The sequence below is a fragment of the Haematobia irritans genome, chromosome 1, assembly GCF_050003625.1.
Source record: "Haematobia irritans isolate KBUSLIRL chromosome 1, ASM5000362v1, whole genome shotgun sequence".
NCBI classification, from domain to species: Eukaryota; Metazoa; Arthropoda; class Insecta; order Diptera; family Muscidae; genus Haematobia; species Haematobia irritans.
In genome coordinates, this window is record NC_134397.1 from 248,989,283 (window position 1) to 249,001,267 (window position 11,985).

General features: G+C 31.6%; 1 long non-coding RNA gene across 1 annotated transcript; it reads right to left on the reverse strand.

The window, feature by feature from the left end:
* Positions 1-7,683: 7,683 nt before the first annotated feature.
* LOC142219613 (uncharacterized) lies at positions 7,684-8,042 on the reverse strand. Its single transcript, XR_012717665.1, has 2 exons — positions 7,943-8,042; positions 7,684-7,860 (listed from the first exon to the last, which is right to left on the reverse strand). It is a non-coding gene; the product is annotated as an uncharacterized LOC142219613 (long non-coding RNA).
* Between the last annotated feature and the right edge of the window lie 3,943 nt (positions 8,043-11,985).

Here is an 11,985-nt window from a genome sequence, read left to right on the forward strand (position 1 = left end):
ATATAAAGCTCTCAACACATTTGACGGATGTGATATGGTATCGAAAATTTAGATCTACAAAGTGGTGCAGGGCATAATATAGTCGGCCCCGCCCGACTTTAGACTTTCCTTACTTGTTATACCCACCACCATAGAATGGTGACGGGGGTATAATAAGTTTGTCATTCCGTTTGTAACACATCGAAATATCGATTTCCGACTATATAGAGTATATATATTCTTGATCAGGGAGAAATTCTAAGACGATATAACGATGTCCGTCTGTCCGTCTATCTGTCTGTCTGTCTATCTGTTGTAATCACGCTACAGTCTTCAATAATGAAGCAATCGTGCTGAAATTTTGCACAAACTCGTCTTTTGTCTGCAGGCAGGTCAAGTTCGAAGATGGGCTATATCGGTCCAGGTTTCGATATAGTCCCCATATAAACCGACCTCCCGATTTAGGGTCTTGGGCTTATAGAAATCGTAGTTTTTATCCAATTTGCCTGAAATTTGAAATCTAGAGATATTTTGCGACCATAAAGATGTGTGCCAAAAATGGTGATTATCGGTCCATGTTTTGGTATAGCCCCCATATAGACCGATCTCCCGATTTTACTTCTTGGGCTTATAGAAACAGCAGTTTTTATTCAATTTACCTGAAATTGGAAATCTAGAGGTATTGTAGGACCACAAATACGTGTGCCGAAAATGGTGAGTATCGGTCCATATTTTGGTATAGCCCCCATATAGACCGATCTCCCGATTTTACTTCTTGGGCTTATAGAAACCGCAGTTTTTATTCAATTTACCTGAAATCGGAAATCTAGAGGTATTGTAGGACCACAAATACGTGTGCCGAAAATGGTGAGTATCGGTCCATATTTTGGTATAGCCCCCATATAGACCGATCTCCCGATTTTACTTCTTGGGCTTATAGAAACCGCAGTTTTTATTCAATTTACCTGAAATTGGAAATCTAGAGGTATTGTAGGACCACAAAACGTGTGCCAAATATTGTGAGTATTGGTCCATGTTATGGTATGGTCCCCATATAAAACGACCTCCCGATTTGGGGTCTTGGCCTTATAGAAACCGTAGTTTTTATTCAATTTACCTGAATTTGGAAATCTAGAGGTATTGTAGGATCACAAATACACTGAAAAAACAGTGAACCCTTTTCCATTGCAAAATGAACTAAACTGTAGTAATATTGACCATGATTTAGCCCTTAAGATTTTTTTCAACTTGTCTAGTTTATAATTTTCTTAAATTTTAGTTCATCTATAACATTGTAGTTTAGTTCATTTTTACAACACCATAAGATTTATATACCCCTACCAAGTTAAAAAGTCAGTATTATTTTGGTTTACTTGCTTATTTTGTGGGAAACCCGATAATAAAAATTGGTTAACAGTCTCTTTAAAATGTCGACGACTAAACTATTTTTAAATCAATCATTCCACAGTACAGAGAAATTAAATAATTAAAGGAACAACAAACCGTTGTACTATTATGAGAATTTTCATACATTAAAATTAAACTATCTTTAAGAAAAAGTACTTTATTATAAAAACTTATGATGAAAGTTCTTAATACAATGTTTTTTGTGAATAAAAATTATGACCACATGGAAAAGAGAGTAGTTCATTTGAACCCACTGTTTGGACATTTTGACTTATCCTTTTTTTATTCATCGTAGGTAATTTTTTCACATATCTTGCTGGAAAAATGGAAACAATAATGAAAATTGTTAAAAATTAATACCATGTAATGAAATATAATTTTTAATTCTTCATTTTAGCTTGTAACTTACCATATTTGGGGCATTTTATCAAATGGTGTAAGGAATTGAACTTTTCTTTGGAAAACGTATCTCATAAAATTGGTACCTGAAACAATTAGAGAAATAATGAAGTATTCTAAATAAACTCATAAAACTGTGTTGTTATCGATGTGAAGGATAAAATAAAATAAATATTCTAGTTGAAAGAAAGCCAAAGTTTTAATATAAAACTTACCAATTCTCTATTAAATTGTACGCTGAGGGGAAATATAAAAAGTTGTCCAAATTTATTTGGGTTACTCTGAAATTAAACATTAAATAAAATTATTAAATAACTTTTCAAAAAATGTAATGAAAAAATAATAATATGCATAAAAAACCAAATTTTCTTGATATTCCTAGACAGTCATCAAAATGACGACACGTAATTTCATTTTCGATTTAAAATGCATTTTAGTCTATTGGGAAATGGTAAATTTAAGTTATACTAATTCGACCGTTTTATGAATTTTTGTTTTATACTACTTAAAACCAAATTGAATAAGAAAATAAATGCAAGTTTGGTTCACTTTTTCGCTCACGATGAAAATTATATCGTCTTGAAATCAGCCGTAGTCAAAATGACGAAGGATGACGTTAATGTACAAAAAATAAGGATGGCTGTCCAGGGTTAAAAGAAAGTTAAAGAAAACTTACCAATTCACTATTAAATTACAGGCAAAGGAGTACTAAAAATGTGTCAAAATTTTAAGGGGTTATTCTGAAATTAAATATTTATTTTTACATTAAAAATATTACATTAGTTTCCAAAAAAATTAATTAAAGAAATACTAAAATAAGGTATTAAAAACCTGTAATTTTGATGATTAAAAGGTCATAAAAACGTAAATATTCTAGTTGAAAGAAAGCCAATTTTTAAAAGAAAACTTACCAATTCTCTACCTTTTTAAATTTGTTTGAATCCGTCTGGAGTTGCTCTGAAATTAAATATCGCTTTTACAACAAAGAAAAACATTAAACTGGTTTCCAAAAAAAAAATAATTAACAAATAATAATATACATAAAAAATATTCTTTTCAAAAGAAAGCCATATTAAAAAAATACTTACCAATTTATGAATAAACTATACGCTGAGATATAACAAAAATTTTCCAAATTCATCTGGAATTGAATATTAATTTTTTACATAGAATAATAAAAATTTCAATACACTTTCAATTTCAACATATTTTCCTAAATATTCTTAATAACTTTTTTTCTAAACTACCGATAAAATATTAATAATTTTCATTTAAAAGGTTTAATAAACAAACACCAATATATGACTCAAAAATCCAAAATATTCCATGCCTTTATATTCCCTTGTTTCATACCTACTTAACAGATGCAACAGCCCACGCCAACGCCAACTATACAACTGAAGCATGCCAAACAAAACCAAGCAAAGCCAAAACATTCCTACAACAACAAAAACACATGTGCCTTTATTGAAAACAACACCTCATCAGTGCTGCCGCTACTACTTCAATCGAAGTATTTTGCGTCATTTGCACAAAATTTACTTCGTCACTCCTTCTTCCAAAAATCTGCTTCACTTTTTGTTCTGCTTAAAATTTTTAAATTTTTCCCCATATTACCTAATTGTTTTTCCTATTCCTTTAATTACGATGAACATAGCGGTTTTAATCATTGAATTATTAACCGATGTGGACCAATTTTTGCATAGTTGTTAGAGACCATATACTTACACCATGTACCAAATTTCAGCCGGATCGGATGAAATTTGGTTCTCTTAGAGGCTCCGCAAGCCAAATCGGGGGATCAGTTTATATGGGGGCTATATATAATTATGGACCGATGTGGACCAATTTTTGCATGGTTATTAGAGATCATATGCTGAAGCCATGTACCAAATTTCAGCTGGATCGGATGAAATTTGCTTCTCTTAGAGTCCCCGCAAGCGAAATTTGGGGATCCGTTTATATGGGGGCTATACGTAAAAGTGGACCGATATGGCCCGTTTGCAATACCATCAGACCTACATCAATAACAACTACTTGTGCCAAGTTTCAAGTCGATAGCTTGTTTCGTTCGGAAGTTAGCGTGATTTTAACAGACGGACGGACATGCTTAGATCGACTCAGAATTTCACCACGACCCAGAATATATATACTTTATGGGGTCTTAGAGCAATATTTCGATGTGTTACAAACGAAATGACAAAGTTAATATACCCCCCATCCTATGGTGGAGGGTATAATAAAATGAATTCTATTGTTTTGCTTTCAAAAATGTATGCTACTTCAATTTTATGCAATCTACTCCACTTTTTTCCAAAATCTACTTCACTCAATTTTTCACTAGCGGCAGCACTGCACCTCATCCAGCCAAAAACCATCAACGAATAACAAACACACACACACAAGCCACTAAATGAACAAAAATAAAAACAACCCCACGCTCATGCATACACAACAAAACTCAAGTAACATCATCTTTACATTAATCACATTCCACTATTCCGATAAAGATCTCTGTACTATGCATTAGTTCATCGCATCTGCTGACAATTTACTCTAAGAATAATATTCGTAAAGGCACACCAGTTTATGAACGATGAAACGTTTAACTTAAAATTTGCAAAATTTTCATAAAATGTTATCTCGCATTTTTGACGAAAATATCTATAAATTTAATTACATGTGAACTAAAAATATTTCATTGTGTAATTTTTTACCAACAATTATTAACTATAGGAATAGTCAGTAAGAAATTGCTATCCACTTTCAAGTTCATTTTTCGTAAAAAAATATTTTCTCATACAAAAAAATCTTATAGTAAATTGCACTTATTATTTAGAAAATACTTTACATTTCACAAGTAGTTTTATAGCATGACAAACGAATTTTTAACTACCAGTTAAGAAATTTTTTAAGGAAATTTCCATCGTATTTTGTAGGCCATGAACTAAACGATTGCTACTTAGAATTTGTAAAATTTCCTTTCGATTAGTTAATTTTCGTTCAAGATACGAAAAATGAACTAAAATTCTGGAAAATTCTTGTAATAAATTATTGTAAAAATCTTCTTAAATTTACGAGACACTTTTTTTTCTGTGTACGTGTGCCAAATATTGTGAGTATTGGTCCATGTTATGATATGGTCCCCATATAGACCGATCTCCCGATTTTACTTCTTGGGCTTATAGAAACCGTAGTTGTTATCCAATTTGTCTGAATTTGGAAATCTAGAGGTATTGTAGGATCACAAATACGTGTGCCAAATATTGTGAGTATTGGTCCATGTTATGGTATGGTCGCCATATAAAACGACCTCCCGATTTGGGGTCTTGGCCCCATGATTCATGGTGGTGGGTATTTAAGATTCGGCCCGGCCGAACTTAGTGCTGTATATACTAGTTTTTTATAAATTTGTAATCATGAACGCATGAAGTTATTTTGTCATTGTAAGATTGACACCGTTTGTTTGACATGTGTGCGGTCTCACTTTCATGAATGGATCGGCATTGAAATGTTCACGCCGTTGATGATTTTTTCTATGGATGAAGCCCATTGTGCTATCACTGATGATGAATTTTTATACCCTCCATCATAGGATGGGGGTATATTAACTTTGTCATTCCGTTTGTAACACATCGAAATATTGCTCTAAGACCCCATAAAGTATATATATTCTGGGTCGTGGTGAAATTCTGAGTCGATCTAAGCATGTCCGTCCGTCCGTCCGTCCGTCCGTCTGTTGAAATCACGCTAACTTCCGAACGAAACAAGCTATCGACTTGAAACTTGGCACAAGTAGTTGTTATCGATGTAGGTCGGATGGTATTGAAAATGGGCCATATCGGTCCACTTTTACGTATAGCCCCCATATAAAGGGACCCTCAGATTTGGCTTGTGGAGCCTCTAAAAGAAGCATATTTCATCCGATCCGGCTGAAATTTGGTATATGGTGTTGGTATATGGTCTCTAACAACCATACAAAAATTGGTCCACATCGGTCCATAATTATATATAGCCCCCATATAAACCGATCCCCAGATTTGGCTTGTAGAGCCTCTAACAGAAGCATATTTCATCCGATCCGGCTGAAATTTGGTATGTGGTGTTGGTATATGGTCTGTAACAACCATGCAAAAATTGGTCCACATCGGTCCATAATTATATATAGCCCCCATATAAACCGGTCCCCAGATTTGGGTAGTGGAGCCTCTAACAGAAGCATATTTCATCCGATCCGGCTGAAATTTGGTATGTGGTGTTGGTATATGGTCTCTAACAACCATGCAGAAATTGGTCCACATCGGTCCATAATTATATATAGCCCCCATATAAACCGATCCCCAGATTTGGCTTGTGGAGCCTCTAACAGAAGCATATTTCATCCGATCCGGCTGAAATTTGGTATATGGTCTCTAACAACCATGCAAAAATTGGTCCACATCGGTCCATAATTATATATAGCCCCCATATAAACCGATCCCAAGATTTGGCTTGTGGAGCCTCTAACAGAAGCATATTTCATTCGATCCGGCTGAAATTTGGTACATGGTATTGGTATATGGTCTCTAACAACCGTGCAAAAATTGGTCCACATCGTTTCATAATTATATATAGCCCCCATATAAACCGATCCCCAGATTTGGCTTGCGAAGTCTCCAAGAGAAGCAAATTTCATCCAATCCGGTTGTAATTTGGAACATGGTCTATATCGGTCCATAATTATATATAGCCCCCATATAAAACGTTCTCCAGATTTGACCTCCGGAGCCTCTTGGAGGAGCAAAATTCATCCGATCCGGTTTAAAGTAGGAACGAGGTGTTAGTATATGGTCGCTAACAACCATACCAAAATTGGTCCATATCGGTTCATAATCATGGTTGCCACTAGAGCCAAAAATAATCGACCAAGATTTTATTTCTATAGAAAATTTTGTCAAAAGTTTATTTCTATAGAAAATTTTGTTAAAATTTTATTTCTGTAGAAATTTTTGTCAAAATTTTCTTTCTATAGAAAATTTTGTCAAAATTTTTATTTCTATAGAAAATTTTGTGAAAATTTTATTTCCATAGAAAATTTTTTAATATTTTCTTTCTGTAGAAAATTTTGTCAAAATTTTATGTCTACTTTGTCAAACTGAACTGGAGGTTTTAAGATACCTTGCCATCGGCAAGCGTTACCGCAATTTAAGTAATTCGATTGTGGATGGCAGTGTTTAGAAGAAGTTTCTACGCAATCCATGATGGAGGGTACATAAGCTTCGGCCTGGCCGAACTTACGGCCGTATATACTTGTTCTCTTATCAATGAGTGCTTAGGATAGCCATAAATATACCACGCCTTGAGAAAATATGATTTATGTGAAAATTGATATGAGCAATTTTTATATCGTTAACTGCCACTACACACACCGAAAAAAAAGTTTACTATTTTTTATGAAAAATGAACTAACCCATAGTAAGAATGACCATGATTTGGCGCCAAAGATTTTTTTCATCTAGATAAGTTCATGATTTTCTTATAAATTAGTTCATGTATTACATCGTATTTTAGTTCATTATTACTATGCTGTGGGAAGAATATAGTTAAACTCATTCAAAATATTCCTGCTATCCGGAAAAATTAACAATTTTTTGGGAAACCTGTATTAAGAAATTGGTTTGAAATAAACTGTTTGTCGGTATAATTTACAAAAAAATAGAGAAATTGAGGAATCAAAGGTACAACAAGCCTGTATACAACTAAGACATTTTTCGTAAAAAACAAGTCAATTTTCTATAACCACCAGTATTTTATTTCAAAGAATTATTATTATATTACACAAAACTATGGCTTATGATATACAATAAAGGAAATATTTTTATTAGTACGTTGGACGCATTTACTTGTCGGTAGTTAGTAATTGCTTCTTCAAAAGAGTAATATTCTATGTTATTAGGACTAAACTAATTAATTTAAATTTGCATGTTTTCTATCCATATGAAAGATATATGTGGCATAAGTTGCTATATTCAATTGAATTGTCCAATTTCATCGATTTTGGCTAACTTTTGTTGGACGGATTTGGCTTATAAGCATCTGAAATTGCAAAGTTATACAAAATATAAGAAAAATATTATTAATTAATTAATTCTATCGTTCATATTGATCTTTAACTTACGGTTTTCAAGAGTATTTCCTAGAGCCAATAAGGATATCAGCTTAATTAGTATTAAACAGTAAGAATATTCAAAAAATTACCATTACGAGACCTGTCTACCTGCAAGTGAAAAAAATAATGTTTAATAAATTGAAATTTTGGTTTTATTAAAAACGGACAAAATACCGTTTATAGAAAAACTTACCACATTGAAAAATCCATCCAGTAGGTACATTATTGGAATCATATCCATGGACAAATGGGACGTTATTGAAATTAGTCTCAGAATATATTTGAAATAAAAAATATTATAAAATTAGACATAATTTCCACTTGTCAGTATAGCATTTAGTATTTAAGGTGGATATTAAGTTCGAGTTTAGCGGCTAAAATTACAATTTCCATGATAAGTTTTCTTTAATAATCCATTATAAAAAATAATCTTTATAAAAAACTTAATTTGGGCTATTCTCCATCAAGTTATATTTAAATTTGTATCGAAGACGTATAATTTTATACTTTGCTTAGTGATTTATTTTTAATTTTAGCGGCTAAACTCGATCTTAGTACTCACCTGTAGGAATTGCTGTAACATAAAAAATATAGATTCAAAAAAATGGTTGCTTCTCAACCTGTGATCCAGATGTAGAATAAATATAAATCATCCTATTACCACTCATGTTGTATATTTTTTATGTAAATCAATTTAAAATCCGCACTAATTTTAAACTAACATATTAACAGAAATATACAGTTCCTTAATCTGTTATTTGTTTTTATCAATAAAAAGCGTTTTTGATTCCTCTAACATCACATCATTCACTTCTCAGTTTCTAAAATGTTTCGAAATAAATGTATTTTCATTAATAAACACCAATACCGCACGTACAATTTTGCAAAATTAAATCCACGTGTGCACTTCATAAACGCATCAACATAACTGAATGCAACAATAAAACTCAAAGACACAAATAGTCATAAGGGATACATACCTGCCGTAAAGAAAAACAACTCCACACACACACACACGATCCCTTTCTGATCTTGCTATTGCAAAAAAACAACTCTCACCACAAAAGATACCAACAAGGAACATTCCAATGTCTCTAGAATCAAAACAACCAACAACAGCATAAATGACGCAATAACAAACACAAACAATCATACGAGATATACACAAAATGTCTCTAAAAACTCCCTCGCATGATGTACTCACATTTTCCAGTAGCACGTTTATTGATTAGTTGGAATTCTATCTATAAGTTAAGGTAAAATATATACCAAATCTATGAGGAATCTATAAAAATTATATACACCTGTCAAGGATTATATTAACTAATTTTTATTCTACTTTAACTAAAATTTTCAATGTGAGTAAAAACACTCCAACATATAATAAAAAGGGAAATAATCTGTAGATAGTCATCGTACGAATCGGTAATGTCGTTAAGTTAATTTTTACTACAAAATTTTTTTTCCATACAAAATTTTTTCTTAGTAAATTGTCCACATTTCGTAGTAAGATTTTTATATTGCCCATGTATTTTTATAATAGAAACAACGATGCATTAACTACTGTGTTGGAAATTTATTTAAGGAAAAATACTTCCCATTTCGTAGTTAGTGAACTAAAAAACATTTACTGAATTTTCATAAGTTTTGCTTTAGCTAAGTTAATTTTCGTTGTGGATACGAAAAATGAACTATATTACAGTAAATTTGTTGAACTATGTGGAAGTCAAAATGGTCCTTAATTTTACAAGACACTTTTTTTTCTGTGCAGTGTCATTACAGCCACAATATATAAACGAGAAAACCTATTTCCGTTTTTGTTGCAATTTTTTTTTAAATATTTTTTTTTTACTCTTTTGATTTAAGGACCCTCTAATTGACTTAAGTATTAATGGTCATTAATAAAACATGTAATGGATCTGTGGTTTTGCAATACACCTGGCTATCCTTCTAGAAGAAACGTAACATGCCATCATCCATATTATGAAATGCAATAAAATTGCACAGAAGAAGAAGCAAAACTCATATACATATGTGATAGCTAAATAGGACTATAACAGCTTCTTGTATGCAATTTGGCTGAGTTATTATTTTTCCATTTCATTCAATAACACAAAACCAAATCAATTAAAAAGCCATTAAAGCTAACTTCTGCATGCCTTCAGAAACCAACTAATTCTACGTCAGTCATACAGGGTAATATCCTACCACCAGCAAATGGATGAAGGTATACCCACAAGTCTTCTTTCTGATGGTAACTGATCGATTTGGGCCCTATGCCCTCAAGTTAGTTGTTACAAAAGCAAGGAACTAAAAGTGGCCTTATTATCGCAAAATAATTGCAATAAAGCTTAATTTAATTACCGGGAAGCCACCATACCACCATCAGCCATGGGATGGGATGGCTGCTTCATGGCTCACCATGTTGAAATTTGGATAATATATCGTAAACATTTAGTAAATTCTTTTGAATGAGAATTTTGCACGCGATATCCATCAAATGTGAGAATTTCATGTAGCTCTTTTTTTTTGTCTTCGTCTTAACTTGTAAGCTACCAACTAGATGGTTGATTGCATGGACTACAGGCAACTACAATAATAAGTTAGAAACAAAAAAAAAAAAAAAAACAACTCAAATAAACTATAGTCAATGTGAATAGTTTTTTTTTTTCTACACTGAAAAAACAGTGAACCCTTTTCCATTGCAAAATGAACTAAACTGTAGTAATATTGACCATGATTTAGCCCTTAAGATTTTTTTCAACTTGTCTAGTTTATAATTTTCTTAAATTTTAGTTCATCTATAACATTGTAGTTTAGTTCATTTTTACAACACCATAAGATTTATATACCCCTACCAAGTTAAAAAGTCAGTATTATTTTGGTTTACTTGCTTATTTTGTGGGAAACCCGATAATAAAAATTGGTTAACAGTCTCTTTAAAATGTCGACGACTAAACTATTTTTAAATCAATCATTCCACAGTACAGAGAAATTAAATAATTAAAGGAACAACAAACCGTTGTACTATTATGAGAATTTTCATACATTAAAATTAAACTATCTTTAAGAAAAAGTACTTTATTATAAAAACTTATGATGAAAGTTCTTAATACAATGTTTTTTGTGAATAAAAATTATGACCACATGGAACAGAGAGTAGTTCATTTGAACCCGCTGTTTGGACATTTTGACTTATCCTTTTTTTATTCATCGTAAGTAATTTTTTCACATATCTTGCTGGAAAAAATGGAAACAATAATGAAAATTGTTAAACATTAACACCATGTAATGAAATATAATTTTTAATTCTTCATTTTAGCTTGTAACTTACCATATTTGGGGCATTTTATCAAATGGTGTAAGGAATTCAACTTTTCTTTGGAAAACGTATCTCATAAAATTTGTACCTGAAACAATTAGAGAAATAATGAAGTATTCCAAATAATACCATAAAACTGTGTTATCGATTTGAAAGATATAATAAAATAAATATTCTAGTTGAAAGAAAAAAGTTTTAATATAAAACTTACCAATTCTCTATTAAATTGTACGCTGAGGGGAAATATAAAAAGTTGTCCAAATTTATTTGGGTTACTCTGAAATTAAATATTAAATAAAATTATTAAATAGGTTTTCAAAAAATCTAATGAAAAAAATAATAATATGCATAAAAAACCAAATATTCTTGATAACCTTAGACAGTCATCATTCGTCAAAATGACGACACGTAATTTCATTTTCGATTTAAAATGCATTTTAGTCTATTGGGAAATGGTAAATTTAAGCTACACTAATTCGACCGTTTTATGAATTTTTGTTTTATACTACTTAAAACCAAATTGAATAAGAAAATAAATTCAAGTTTGGTTCACTTTTTCGCTCACGATGAAAATTATATCGTCTTGAAATCAGCCGTAGTCAAAATGACGAAGGATGACGTTAATGTACAAAAAATAAGGATTGCTGTCCAGGGTTAAAAGAAAGTTAAAGAATCCTTACCAATTCACTATTAAATTACAGGCGAAGGAGTACTAAAAATTTGTCCAAAT